Source organism: Stegastes partitus, unplaced genomic scaffold (genome assembly GCF_000690725.1).
Source record: "Stegastes partitus isolate 25-593 unplaced genomic scaffold, Stegastes_partitus-1.0.2 Scaffold2232, whole genome shotgun sequence".
Lineage (NCBI taxonomy): Eukaryota > Metazoa > Chordata > Actinopteri > Pomacentridae > Stegastes > Stegastes partitus.
The window spans coordinates 48,538-64,132 of NW_007579963.1; the positions used below are offsets into that span (position 1 = coordinate 48,538).

The following is a 15,595-nucleotide window of genomic DNA, read 5'->3' on the forward strand; positions in this document are numbered from 1 at the left end:
GGACAATTTAGAATCACCAATTAACCTCAACATGTTTTTGGACCTTGTGGGAGGAAGAAGGAGAACCTGGAGAGAACCCACGCTGGAGAACATCCAAACTCCACACAGAAAGACTGCAGGTTGGGATGCAGAGAAGTTAGTCTCAAATATTCACATAGATCTTCAACCTAGCAACACTGAAGATCTGTACAATCAGTTTGGAAAAATGCAGTTTCAGTGGTTTATTTAGTATCTGACCAAATGTGAAATACAGTCTCAATCTTCCCTTCAGTTCCTGATTTATGGTGTTAAATAATAAAGTTGACCTTTGACCTTGTGGATATAAAGTCATCACTTTATTGTGTTATACATTTGTGTAAAATTTAGTCATAATTTGTGTATGATTTGTCAAAAATGTGTTTTGTGAGGTCACTGTAACCTTTGACCGTCGATCTATCTGATCTGATCAGTTCATCCTTAAATTTAAGTGAATTTGAAGACATTCACAAAACTTGTTCCTGAGAATTCACATTCAAGAATGAGATGGATGGACAAAAAAAAAACCCAAAACAACACAATGCTTCTGGGGCTGATACTGAGAAATAAGCATTACCTGTGACCCAAAAGGAATTTTGCCACAGAGCATAAATACAAAATATGCATAATCACTCTTTGTACGTTTTATACCATGACAACTTAGTGTAACATTTCTGCAACCTAGAAATACAAACTCTATGCCTTCTGTTATCTGGAGATCAAACTGCCCAAAGGAAAGAGACAAACTGGACTCAGAACAAACCAGAAAACTGGAAAGTTTTGGGTAATTTGCATAGACCCACTTTAAAGTGTGAAATTCCTTTTGCATTGCGCTCAGAGCTCTTCTCGTTAAGTAATCCCGAAATAACAAAATCCGTTTTCCTTCCCCTTCGAGGAGCCTGCTTTCAGTAATTGTGAGCAGGTTATCTGTGTGACAAGATTTCTCCGCAGATAGAGTAAACAGGGCTTTGCAATACAGTACAATAATCTGTGGCTCTTACACAGTCACATTGTATAAATCACAGGGCTAAACGGGAACAAGCCCCGGCGAGTCACGAAGCTCCGAGTGTGCCGCTTGAGTCGCGGTTGTTTTGGAGAACAGGAGGGAGCCTGAGCCAACATGGAAAACCACTTCAGAGGAATCAATGTGAATCAATAGACCTGTAATCTGCTGCAATGCCGGAGCTACATTCAGGGCCCAATTATGCGTAGTGTACGTAAAATACAAGCTGGGTGAAAGTAGATTAAAACCGTTTACATGCGATGATTGTAACCTCAGATCACATGTTGGAAACAGGAGGTTTTACGGCGTGCGAGCTGCTGCTGCTGCTGCTGTGGCTGCTCTCGCTGTGATCTCTGGGAGTGTTGGCGGTGCAAAATGTTGTGGGGAACTTCAAACAGGCGTTGCAGCAGAGCACAGATCCTCCTCCACAGTAATAACCTTGAGTGCTTCTGGAAGAAGGAAATCCCCTGGCCAGGAAAGACACATCACTCCACTACAGAGGCAACGAGACGGGAGGTTTAACACGGCCAACAGACTCCACCTCTACATGACAGCACACAGGATGGTGGATGATCACCAGCGTTGTAGTAACAAACGTTCACATTTTCACGATTTTGAAGCCGATGTGCTTCATATTGTTGCAAAACAGCAACAAATCTCGTCTTTGAGGATAAGACAGAATTACCTCATATCCAGGTGTGTAAGTCAAACAAGGAGGGCTTATTTATACAGCCTAAAGGCTTTACAAGCTGTGGGTATAGCCTTAGACCTCATTTTGGATTAATGACAGAAGTAAAATGTTTAAGAAAAGAAGAAGAACAGAATTTGGGTCTGTCTTCTAGATTCAGACCTATTGTAGTGTCTGAACACGTAAAACTCGATAAAAAAGCTCCTAAAAACTCAAGAAAAACTAATTATGACAGGATTATGTCTCAGGCTTCTTGTACTAATGTGTAAAAGAAGAGAGAAGTTGTGCGTACTGCTGTTTTTCTTGCACTAAACATCACTGAAAAAGGAAACATTTCAGTCCTTAGACATTAATTACGTGAAAATAACAGACAAAGAACACGACAGAGGCAACACTTTCACAGGCTAAATCCAATAAGAAGGCACAATCCATCATCAAAACTGGAGATTCAGCCGACAATAAACAGCAACTATGTTGATGTATACCATGAAAATTAACACATTTAACTGATTTGTGCCTCAGTTTTACCTGCTCAAGGTCACAGAACTGAAATTTTTATATATATTTACAATGAAATGAATGCAACAGTGTGCAAGAGTTTCCTCGTGTGCACATGTCTGCAGGAAATATTAGTTGTGCATGAGCCTTCACATGTGCAGCAGCCACTTCCATCTCAGTGGCAGGATCTTTAGAAGACCTCTTATGGACCCGTATTAATCAGAATCTGTCCCAGGATGCTGCCTACGACTGCAGCTCTCTCCAGCTTATCACAGATTCTCAGGTTAATCAGCAGAGCCTCGAGCAAACCTTTGTTTTGCCGAAGCCTGCATTTCCCCGCAGTATCAAAGGCAACATGAAAAAGCAGGAGGAAGAGAATCCGCCCTTCAAAGGAGACTTTTGGACACTCTATAGAGGATCGTACAGTAAAATCAGCATGCAGTGGAGTTAATGGGATTAAATATTGCTGTTGTGATGGACTTTATTGAGATTTTGAACAAATATAAAGTGTCTGGTTGGCTCTGGTTCTGCACAAACCCAGGTGTGTTTTAACATAATAACAAACAACCATGATGACTTGATTGTAGCACCATTGGTTCTGCAGATGTTCATATATCATAAAGTAGAGCAAACCTTGTCCAAAATAACATGCTAAAGTCTCACAACCCATCCTCAGAAGTGGTTAAAGCACAAAAGTGTTGCGCACAGCCAGACAAACAACCCTAATTTAATTTTACACACTGTAAAACTTAAGACAGACAGTTAGAGGAATTACTCTTCTCTTGTTGATTTAATTACAACTAATTCAATCTAAAATATTACGTGTTTATTTTCAGAACCTTTTAGAGCTTGTAAACATTAGTCGCATGATTTGAGGCGTTTTGATTTGAAGTAATGAGTTAAATTAATCTGCAGCTGAGAGTTTATCCAACTCATTAAATCACATTTTTAAAGAAAGAACAGTAAAGTGCTAGCAGATTTGTTTGCGAGTTAAAACTCTCCTGGGTGCCGTCTTTTATGGCTTGAAGAACTCGTTCACATTGTGTAATTCAAGATGCATTAAATCCTGGTTGTTTCTTTACACAACGATAAAAAACACAAAGAAGGTTAGTATTGGATTCAGTCCTGCACACAAGTATTAAATCAACTGCAGGAAACCTCAAGTGTTCAATGTGACGAATGTCTGAGAGGCTAAACAGTACATTCAATTTAATATCTTATGCTGACTGAGATAGTTTCACGTTTCAAAACTCATGAGACGACACTGAAGTAATTATTCAACCTTAGTTTGTCTACCAGGCTGTCCCTGGGCCATGAGCTGTCCCATGATGGTACCTAAATGTCCTTTAAAGTGGCCAAGCCCTTTATTATGGATAACTTTAAGCCTTAATTCAATTTAAACAGGTGAGTTATATAATTATGCAGCCCCTGTTCAACTGTCATAAGCAGGAAAATTAGCTATAGAGACCAAAACCAGGCTGTAAATGTGTTTATTTCTGCTGTAAAGTTGGACATTTTAACATGGGGGGCCGATGGGAGTCGACTCGTTTTTGTCGGCAGCCTCAAGTGGACATTTGAGGAACTGCAGTTTTTGGCACTTCGCTGCATTGGCTTCAAGTTTTAGTCCTGGAGACTGCTGCTTGGCTGTAAACACAACACTTAAACATTATTGGCTTAGACAGCTGCTGTGGGTAATATGTACATATTAGTCAAAACATAATCTGACATTGACTTCTCCTTTTCACTATGCTTTACTATCCACCAGCTCCTCTACATCTGGCTGCTGAGCAGGTTTATTCAAACTTTTTTGGCTAAAGAATAGATTTCTCCCACTGCTCAAGGTCTCACTTAAGTTTTACTTTAGGGCAGCCGGGAAGGTTGTCCATCAAGCTGAACAAACTTTAAATGATGTACAGTTTAGTCATTTAATATAGGCTAACAGCAGAATACATCAATCAATATTACCTCCAAGTATAAAATGTAGTTTTGTGTAACAATTATGACTAAAATGTGCTATTCCTGTTTGTTTTTAAATGTTATTGGATTTTGTAAATCTTGTGAGGAGACTTTGAAAAACATTGAAGTAGAGGGCTAGTTCAAATATGTGAAAAGTCAGAATATCACCAAACAGTTTGTCCAGATCTTAAATGTCCAATTTCACCGCAATCCATCCAATAAACTAGAAATGTCGAGTCACCAAAGTCAGCCAGAGTAATAATCATGGTGACTAACTTTGGTGTCGTCTTCATTACGACTGAAATGATCCTATAACTTGTTTGAGAAACCTTCACAGTTCAGCGAACAGTCTAACGAGAACACACAGATTAGCAGTTGTTGTACACAGAGGGGTTTTGATGAGGCTTTGGCCTCTTCCTCCTTTTCCTGCTGCTCATAAGGCATGCATACCTCTCCACGTCCCAGTAACTAATCACCACACAGATCTGGCCAAGAATAGAGTAGCTGAACACACAGGAAATATCATATTCAAGCTTTCTGGTGCTTCACTTGTGCTTCTCGAGTACATTTCCCATGTAGCAGATATGAGTACTGTCTGCTTCGGTAGGCAGAAATCAGACTTCAAAGCCCGGAATAGTTTGGAGAGTTGTTCAAATGTCCCTGTGTTTGAGAAGGGAACCATTTATTTGCTTTCCTTCCCTTATAGTGTTTCTGTGCTTGCACTAATAGGTTGGTCCTGCTCACATTATTCTGTCTGGTTGGCTCTGGGCCTTCACTAACCCAGGTGTGTTTTTATTGGATTCAGACTTATCAGTGAGGTGATCAGAAACCTGCTGCCAACTAGGCAGGTCAACCTCCCCGTGTTATGAAACCAGAAACATTTGTTGGGAAAGGGGAAGACAGAAGACAACGCACAGTTGGATTGAGAGAGGAAGGAAAAGGCTCCCTGTAATTTGCAAGCTAGAATGCAAAAGTAAAGTTAGCTTGAGTTGTATAAAATGAATTTACCTTTTAAGAGAAATGAGGCAGGAAAAGCTGCAGCTTCATCTGACACCCACCTGCTCGGCAGGATCAAAGTGCTGCACACATTAGGAAAATACAGGGGACTCATTTGAAGCGCTCAAAGTGCCACATAGATGCTTAGCCACACATTCCCCCTGTCAGAGGCAAACAAAGACAGTTTTCTGGGAGGAGAAAGGCATGCCGTTTCCCCAACATGCCTCACCTGTGGTGACCAATCACAACAGCAGTTACAATCCCGAGCCCTGAAGGAAGATAGGTGAGGGTTTATGTTGTCATTGGTGGATGTTTTACAATCGGGTGTAATACATCTCGCAGTTAATGTTTATTTTCACAGGGACCACCTCATTCCTTTGGTCTGACCCAGAAAGATGCCGCGTGCAATCATAGCGGCATTGATATGAGCACGTTTAAATGTCTGCAGAGCTGCAGACGTTTGTTCAGCTTCTGTTGTGTCAACAAGCAGGCTGCCATTCTGTGAGCTGGAAGCAACATGTGCACATGCAAATTATTCAAGTAAAATGCAACCTGTGCCAGACAGAGTTCTGTCTTTGTGATTGTTTGATGTTTCTGTTGATAGTGACAAAGGCTGTGTGGTGATAATAAAGGTGAAAAGCTCTGAGAAGGCCGTATTGCGTTTCTTTATTTTACCAACCTTCATCATTGTTGGCACCCGAACAGACCAATGTTGGCATTTGCCCAAGTCACTGGTGAAAGAAGTATTCAGGTTCTTTTACAGAAGAAACAGAGCAACAGTGTAGAAATAGTCAATTACAAGGAAAAGCTCTCAATGTTTGACTTGGCCAGAATTACAGAAACAGCCACAAAATGGGCTTTTCTAAACACAATGCCTAAAATCGAAGCATAAATTAGCATAAACAACAAGCTGTAGACATTGACTGTATTTAAAAATGGATGAACCCTCTGTGATGTCACTCTTGGTTGTTCCTTAATTATGCAGAACTTTAAGCTTTAATACAATTTAAACAGAGGAGTTATATAAACGTTCAGCTCCTGTGCAACTGTCATAAATAGGAAAATTAGCTGAAGAGACCAAAACAGCTTTTTGTACCTGGTTGTAAACGTGTTTATTTCTGCTGTAAAGATTTTATCATGGAGGTCTATGATGACTGACTGGAGCAGCCTCCAGTGGTCATTTGAGGAACTGCAGCTTTTGGCACTTCTCTGCGTCGGCTTCAGTTTTCAGTCCCAACTGTTAAAACAAATGAACACTTCCAGCAAACTAGCAAACATCTGAAGTTGTGTTTGTGAAATAATCTAAGACAAATAAATTATTCTCCTTTTCACTATGTTTTTCTCTCCAACAGCTCCTTTATCTCTGGCTGCTGTGTGGTGATGAGCAGGTTATGTAGAGAGGATTTATTCAAACTTTAATGCAAAAGAGCAGATTTCTCCTACAACAGAAAAGGAGACTAATAAGATCAGTGAACATGACTCACAACAGTGAAGTAGTTGTCCGTACAACCAAAACACAGAGCTGAATGACCCCTAAATACACCACATAGCAGAGATGTGCAAAGTTGGGTCATGTGTGGTTTTGACACAAAACTGACCCCTGTTACATTACACAGAGTCATTTGAGCGATTGTTGTGAGTTCTTTTTTTTTTTAACTTGCTTATAGCAGCTTTAAATACATTGCAGCAAATTTCTACCTTGACATCTTAGCAGTGGAAGTGCGAGAAAAAATGTGTTCAAAGTACTGACAAATATATTTTTTAAATTCTACAGCATTTGGTCTTTCCAAGAATTATCACCTGGATTGTCTGAACTTTTCTTTGGTGCAAGTTCTAGTCAGGGATATACTGTATGTAATGGTTGAAGTACTTTTGGTGTTTTTTGTTTTTTTTTTCTTTACTTTGTCTAGCGAATGTCTATATTTGAAAAGCAATTAATTATATGCCTGCATCTGCCTGTGCAACATCACAATAAGAGTAGGCATGAGTATAAAGTTAATTTCACCTCATGTCTCTGCAATTAGGTGAAGTAAATATATGAATCCATATCATAAGCAATGGCAAATAGCCAAAAAGATTTTTAAAATGTCCCAGTGAGGACACCTGGGATCTTTCTGCGTGGAGTTTGCATGTTCTCCCCGTGCAGCGTGGGTTCTCTCTGGCTTCCTCCCACACAGTCCAAAAACATGCTGAGGTTAATTGGTGATTCTAAATTGTCCGTAGGTGTGAATTTAAATGTGCTGCCTTTTATAACAATTACACAGTAAACTCATTAACTAGATTCAATAATGAAACGTCGTCATGAACAGGATTCGAACCTGTGCGGGGAAACCCCATTGGATTTCGAGTCCAACGCCTTAACCTCTCGGCCACCATGACTACAAAGACAATGACAAAGACTCTGTGACACAGTTTGTCGAAATTCTAAAGAGGAATAATAACACTGAAAATTCCACCCTGGGCTGCAAGGTGGCTCGGTGGTTAGGACTGCGCCTCGCAGCTAGAAGGTCAGTGAGGACACCCGGGATCTTTCTGTGTGGAGTTTGCATGTTCTCCCCGTGCACCGTGGGTTCTCTCCGGGTTCTCCGGCTTCCTCCCACACAGTCCAAAAACATGTTGAGGTTAATTGGTGATTCTAAATTGTCCGTAGGTGTGAATGTAAGTGTGCTTGTTGTCTGTCTCTAAGTGTGGCCCTGTGATAGACTGGCGACCTGTCCAGGGTGTCTCCTGCCTTCACCCTGAGTCAGCTGGGATAGACTCCAGCCCTCCATGATCCTAGTGAGGATTAAGTGGTGTATAAATGATGGATGGATGGATGGATGAATGGATTTTGACAGTGTATTAAGGAGGGAGTCAAAATCAATATTTTAAAACCTATGCTAGTAAAACGAAGAAGTATTTGTGTGGCTAGATACCACTAGATGTTAGTGAGAAGACGTATTGTTGAAATTTTAAGATTTCTTGGCCAAAGACAAAAGACTGATTTTGCTGTGAGATACCAAAGTGAAAATAGCAGCATTCATGTTAAAGAAATAACATGAAACAGAACCCTCAGTCTGGCAGTGAGCCGTCATTGTTTTCAGCAGATAAAGTGAGATTAGCCAACTTTGAAGAAATGCTGTTTTAAGGGTGAAAATCTGTAAATCTGCTGTCCTGGCACCGCAGCTCAGGACCTCACTGCAACTCACAAATCACAGCCGGTCTGGCACTGGAACTCAGGGCCTCCTGAAATCAGCCCTAATCTGACCGAGCATCAGATCAATAATAAAGCATTACTGGGAGTCTCAAGCTTGAGCTGTCCAGAGCCCTAGAGAATAAAAACATGTACACGGTTTGCACAGGCTTCCGTGTTCATTTAAAGCCAACATCTTCTGAAAAGCAGCAACATGCAACGGTATTGTCTCTTCGCCCTGCTGTGATGTTGTGGGGCAGAAAAGAGGAGAAGAAAAAAGCTGATGACAGGGTACTTTCATGTTGCTTATCGCGACATCCCATCACTGCGATCTAGATGGGCCAGACAAAGTACCACCAGGTCCCGTAGCTCTGAGCAGAGTTTCATCTGTTTCATCATATCTCCCAGCCTTTACTCCTCGGGGGAGATGAGAGGTTGGTGGTCCACGCATTTAGACCACAGTGAAAAAGGAGGAGGCAGCCTGAATGACAGATAAGTCTCGTCTTATTCAAGAGGAGGCATCTGTGTTTTATGAAGAGCTCAGAAACAGGGAGGTGGATGAAAAGAGGGAAAGAAAAGCTCTGATAAACTACACACACATCGTCTCACGCAACACTTCTCAGGACCAGATAGCGTGCTCATCTCTTAAAAGTCCCTCCAGCTTTGAGAGGCTGCAGCGATGATGGAGGCGACGGGACTCACGTCACGACAGAAAATAAACACTGCTCAGAGACAAACTAATGCCAGGGTCGCTTATCAGTGTCGCTTAATCTCTGATTGTGACGTGAAACAAACGCAGCGGCTTTCATCTCAGAAAAGTACTGATTCTCTCGGAGCACATAGCGTCGCCGTTCTCAGGCCTTCAGCGTCGTGATGTTCAAGGATGTCACCAGATGTGTATCACACACAGTCAGAGAGACATTAAAGTGTCTGAGCAAACCTGCAGCAAAAAATAGAATAAAAATCAACTTTTTGACATAAGTTTTCAATAGCGGTGGTTCACCTAAAGTTTGCCACACATATGAAATCTATGACCTTAAGCTAAATTTGATGATTACATTTATTACGACTGTTTCACAAAAACCTAAAAAAGCTTCTACGGGGGTTGCCAAACTAATTACAGAAGCAAGACTAAATGTACAACAATGATGGAGGCTAACATCACCCTGCGAACATGCTAACAAAAGCAATGTGGCATTCTTTCTAACAGCCAGCAGGGGGCGACACCTCTGGTTGCAAAAAGACATCTATGAGAAAGTGACCCTACTTCTCACTTGATTTAATACCAAAGTAAACATTTTCCTGATGAGATTATGGTCTCAGTTTTTAGTTTTAAGTCTCCTTTAGTACACAATAATGTTCATTTAGTAAATTATGGTCCAATTTAGAGTAAAAAAAGACAACAAAGTAGGGTATATGATAGCACTGTGATGCCGTGCAAAGTGTCTTTAAGATCTCAGTAAGACAAACTGCTTGCATGTTACATCCAGTTTCAAAAGACAAATACGACAACAACTCAAGGCTTCAGAACAAACCAGTGGGTCACATCACAGTGGCTATGTCCATCTTTTATATGCAGTTTCTGCTTCGTGTGCTGAAGTCACTAAACACAAACTCCAGCTAAAAGCCAAACCTAAAAAACCTGATGATGGCGTTAAATGAAAAATTAGCTGCCCCCCCTAGAGCCACGTAGCTAGCGTGGCTGCAGTCATATTCACAGCATTAATGTGTGTGACGTGTTCTGTGCAGATGTTTGTGGCGCACCGAGCCGGATGGGGTGTGTGTAAAAAGTCTGAATCTGTTTGAACCAAGTTCTGCTGCTGACTTCATGTCTGTAGCCTAAAAAGATATTTGCATGGTGAAATATCAACATGTCGATGCAGCTACCAGCTTTTTCACTACATATTTCACCATCCAGTGATTTCACCTGTGACACTGCAACGGGAACGCATTGATATCTATATGAGATTCCAATAACCCCCTCACTGTGTTCCTAATAATGACTGCCAGCACAGCTCAGGGTGCAGGTATTTGGAAGTCAAGGTATGTAATTTCCTCTTTTCCGTTGCTCTGCTGCTTGTTCCTGCATGGAGCTGCAGCGGGAAACCCCAGATCCCCGAGACAGAGCACACGCTGCTCACCTGCAACAGTGCTGCCAGGTGTCAACTTGTGAAACTGCAATAAAAAAGCATTTTTTCCATGTTGGTAATGCATGAGTAAGTGAGTCTATAAATGGCACGAATGCTTCTTGATTGATTTGTTCATTCTTGGATTAGACTCTGCGTTAAAAGAACACCAGTTTCATATTTATAGATTTGTCCTGAGGTGGTAAATTTGGAACATCGTGCACTAAGGAATCTGTCATCTTTTATCACACCTTCTCTGTCCACGGTTTGCTGTTAAATATAGCGCAGCTGCTATAAATTGAGCCACACAAAGTCAAAAACATTTGCAAATTAGACTAATTTTAGACGTTTTTTTTATTTAATATGCTTTACGCTGTTGAAAAGCGTGGCCACAGACTCTGCAGTCTCGGGCAGCAGAGGTGGAATTCTTACATCGTAGAGATAAGGACAGACTGCTCTATTTGTCAGTGCATGGGGCCCCTTAAGGGCCCGGAGAATCTGATGTCCACACACGCTTTCTCCTGCACTCTGACATTTTCTCAGCAGTATGAGGTTACATACGAGGAAAAAGACATCTACATCATCAAGCCTGCTTTTTGTGCGAACAAAACGGCCTCTCACTCCCGCTTCTGCGGACGAAATGTCAAAAGCTCCCAAATGGTCGAGTCTAAAACAAAATGTTCTCCAAATGAGAATGGACAGGAGCTCGTATTTTTAGATGACCTGTGTATCAGTGGCTATTTTTATCCGTTCGGTACGCTGACCTGCGACCCGTTAGGTTCTTGCTGAATTTTGGAAAAGGGCAAAGAGCACAAAGTGTACTGAAGTACATCCCCGGAATTACAAGCGTCCCAGGGTGAGAGTTTGTAACCTGCCGTGGCTGCAGGCAAACAGGGTCACAGCCCACCCATGGGGGAGGGAAGGCAGGGTCACAAAGGCTGAGGAGGATGCATGTTCCCAGACACAAAGTGCACAAAACACAGGAAAACACTGGCAGACAGACAGGAAAGGCTTGACTCTTGATACTTTGAAGAAAATTGGCTTCACTAAGTTAAAAGTTTAAGATAAATGTGAGAAATGTGGTGAAGCCAAACGGAGACAGAGTTTCAGGTTAGATCATGCAGACAATTAATTGCGCTGTGAATCTGAAGATATCTCCAAGCAGCGCGGGAAAGATTACAATTTGGACGGCAAAGCGAATGACAATACGCTCTGGCATACTTGATTGCGGCGGGGTCCCTCAGGAAGAAAAGGTTATAGGATCTCTGAAAAGACGACCATTGTTCATCATCTCCAGCAAAATGACTTTGTAAAATTGAGAGGAAGAAAGACAAACCAGTGGACCAACGTGATAGCAGTCCCTGAAAGCGGAGAGCACTGATGCATGAGTGAAAAGCGCCTTATGTCAAATATAATTGCCCTGCCCTGAAAAACAAGCTAGCGACGTCTGATTTGATTCCCTCCTGTTTGGCTCAAGTTACTTCCTGTCTGCTTTAAGCGTGTTTGCGGTGACAATGAAGCTCCCAGAGAGATGCTGAGATCTTTGGTCTTTGTCCACCACCAGAGAGCTGAACGTAATTAATGACCTCTCCTTTCCTTCTTCTTTTTTTTTTTTTTTCTTCTTTGTTTGGATCGAAACGTTTCATTTAAAGTCCATGAACACACAGTTCTAGATCTTTAAAGGACATTTTTCACTTTCTTGCCACAAGTTAAAGGACCAGCGTGCAGGATTTAGTGACATCTAGTGGTGAGGATGCAGGTTGCAGTCAACTCTATACCCCTCATCACGACCCGACATGAACGGTTTACATCAGATGAGGTCTGTAGTTTGTCCTGGATTGAATAAAAGCAAAGGCCACCTGCTCACAAGCTAACTGCTGATCTCAGTGCAGGAGAACTGGAGGAACATTGGAGGAAAATCCATAACCTCTGTCAAACTTTCATAATAATAATAAAGCTGGGAATCAGAAGTTGCAGTGTAGCAGTTCACCTGAATCAACAAAATTCATATTATAAAAGCAAACAACAAGCTAGGTGTATGTATATATGTACATAAAATTAACACACTAATTGGTTTGTTTTGTCAATAGAGTCATGGTATGCGTCCACAGGGACTTTACATCAGTGCTTCCTTGTCACTGTAAGTGGCCATGCAATGCATTCTGGTTACAATGCCTTTACAGAGAGACTGCATTATAAATGTAACGACTCCATAACATATTGTTAACAATTGCATTTGATTGTTAATTATTATATGTACAACTATTGTGCATGCCTTTATCATAAAGTAAAACACATGCAGCAGGGCTCCAGACTAACTTTTCCAATGGCAGCATTGGTGCTGCCAACTTTCTTTGCTGGTTGCACCAGCTAATGATTCGGTCGCCCACCCCCTTGTTTTGGTTCAGCACTGCCACAGCTATTAATCCACCATGCAGCTGATGAATAGTTGTTTTTGTATAACTTGGTTATGTTGCAATGAGTGATACAAGACTTCCATCCATCCATTATCTATACACCGCTTAATCCTCACTAGGGTCACGGGGTCAATTTCCACAAACTGTGTGACAGAGTCTTTGTCATTGTCTTTGTAGTCATGGTGGCCGAGAGGTTAAGGCGTTGGACTCGAAATCCAATGGGGTTTCCCCGCACAGGTTCGAATCCTGTTCATGACGACGTTTCATTATTGAATCTAGTTAATGAGTTTACTGTGTGATTGTTATAAAAGGCAGCACATTTAAATTCCTCCTACAGTGCTGGTAGAAGGAGTCGGGTGGTTGTAGAAGTTCACCGGAAACTTTGTCCTCTTTATGATGCCTGATAGTGAAGTAAACTTGGGCCATATGTCAACAAGATTTTAACAGTAATATACTGTGTATCTCAAGCAAGTACAGTTTTAAACCAGTGAAGATGATTCAAAGATCATCCTAAAACAACTGGGGAGCAGCTGGAAAGTGACGTCTAGTATGAACAAAGAGACGCTGCTGACGATTCAGATCATTCAGACGCAGCTGACTCAGGGTGAAGGCAGGGGACACCTGGACAGGTAACCAGTCTATCACAGGGCTACACTTAGAGACAGACAACCAAGCACACTCACATTCACACCTACAACATGTTTTTGGACTTGGACTTGGACTTCGGACTTGTGGAAGCCAAAGAACCCAGAGAGAACCCACGCTGCACGGGGAGAAAATGGAGTCTCCACGCAGAAAGATCCCCGGTGCCCCCACCGGTACACGAACCTGCAACCTTCTTGCTGTGAGGCAACAGTGCTACCAACTGCGCCACCCTGCAGCCCTATAAAAATGTAAAAATATACAGTGCACAAAACCTTCTTTCATATCTAAAATTCAATATAAAATGAAATATGTACTGAAATGTATACAGTTCTTACAATATAATTCATTTAGAAGTAAAAATTTTTTTGTTTTTTTAATGAGTTTTTTAAATGGAAAGGTTAAGCTTTCAGTTCAACTCATACCTTTTCAAAGGACTAAATCTTACTTTTAAATTAGCAACAGACCTGCTCTGAAACGCAGCAGGCGTCTGGTCTTGAGTCGATCACGCTCCCCAGGTGTGATCTTACTCTGTCAAACATCTGTCCAACATCCCACCTCCTCCCGTTTCATTTCTGTCCAGGTTCCTCCTCAGGTTTTCTGTGACAAACAGAGGTAAAAGGTCGGGCTGAATCATGTCAAACTCAGTGCATGTAAGTGGATAAAAACACTTGCGTCTGCTTGCTGTTCTATTGATGTGAGATCGTCGGGTCAGAAGATGGGAAGTGTGAGAGAGAGGATGCAAGGAAACATAAATGCAGCACTGTTTGCATGTAGCCATGTTCAGCAAGGTCTGCTTCTGTGAAATGATCTCATGTAGAGTGTGTTGTCAGCAAACTTTGAGAACATTCTGCCATGAAGATGTAAAAATGTGGGAAAGAAGTATTGATTTTTAGTAGTAGTATGTTTTCTAATCGCTTTGTTTCCAGCAAAGAAATCTGCAAAATATATAAACTACAGTGTGTAACAACAAGATCTTAACATACGGGAGCCAAAAGGGGAGCCAAGATGTCAGCTAGATGAAGCCAACAGAACCACATCTTCACGCCAGACTGGGGTTAAAGAGCTTTTAGTTCAATGCAAACTGCAAAAATCAAGTGTGTTTCTGCTTTTTGCTCAGTTTACATTGAACTGAAAGCACTCTAACCTCAGTCCTTTGCATTTGTTGAACTCAATAAGAAAACATAAACTCGCTGTTTTGCTCCTAAATATTATGCAAAGATATAAAACATACTGAATACACATCTAATTTGTGTAAAATATGGTCTCTGTTATTCAAACAGGTTGCATCAGTGTTACATCTTAGTACTGCTGGTATACTGTGAAGGAACATAAAACCAGTTATTTTTTGATTAAGTTAAAACATTTATTGCTTAATTGCATAATTAAGATACAAAGGAGACAATAAAGCAAAGAAAAACAGGGTTTCTGTGTGATGCCAAATCAAGTAACATCAAAAGGAATCCAACTTGCTCAGTAAACTACAAAAAAAAATGAAAGAAAGAAACACACGAACTGACAAGTAAATGGTGAAACTAGCAACGTCTGGTCCAGTTTCCAGGCAGTCGAACAAGCACCTCAAAACGCAGCTTCAATCAAAACTTGGTTACAAAGGCAGGAAAGCAAAAAGAAAAAAGCTGGAAAACTTTTAGGACGTCCAGTAGCTACCCTCCCTACTGAGGAGTTGGCAGCACCGACCCTGACAGGGAGGGGAAAAGACCTCAGACAGAACCAGGCTAGGGGAAGGCAGCCATCTTTAATTTACCAGTTAGCCTATAGAAAAGTAGATCTTGTAAAAATATTTTGTATTCAGCTGAACTGTGCGTGTTTAACACAAAACATGGGTGTTACCTTAGTGTATATAAACGTAGAGGTCGCTGAACCCTGAGTGCAATATGAACATTTAACTCACATTTAGGGATTCAAGACCCAAGAGAGAACGCTAACTAAGGAGTCATTTTCCATCCATTGATGTATGCATGGCCTCCTCTGTAGACCACCTTCTGCCCAGCTTTCCATGCTTGCTCCACTTTTGGCCACACAGCGAGACGTGTTTCTCTTTCCTCCTTGGTGAGATCCTCC

The 15,595-nt window shown here is 41.4% G+C and overlaps 2 non-coding genes across 2 annotated transcripts; one reads left to right on the forward strand and one right to left on the reverse strand.

The window, feature by feature from the left end:
* Positions 1-7,453: 7,453 nt before the first annotated feature.
* On the reverse strand, positions 7,454-7,535 carry trnas-cga (transfer RNA serine (anticodon CGA)). The gene has a single exon. It is a non-coding gene; the product is annotated as a tRNA-Ser (tRNA).
* A 5,512-nt stretch (positions 7,536-13,047) lies between these two features.
* trnas-cga (transfer RNA serine (anticodon CGA)) lies at positions 13,048-13,129 on the forward strand. Its single transcript has one exon. It is a non-coding gene; the product is annotated as a tRNA-Ser (tRNA).
* Positions 13,130-15,595: the final 2,466 nt, after the last annotated feature.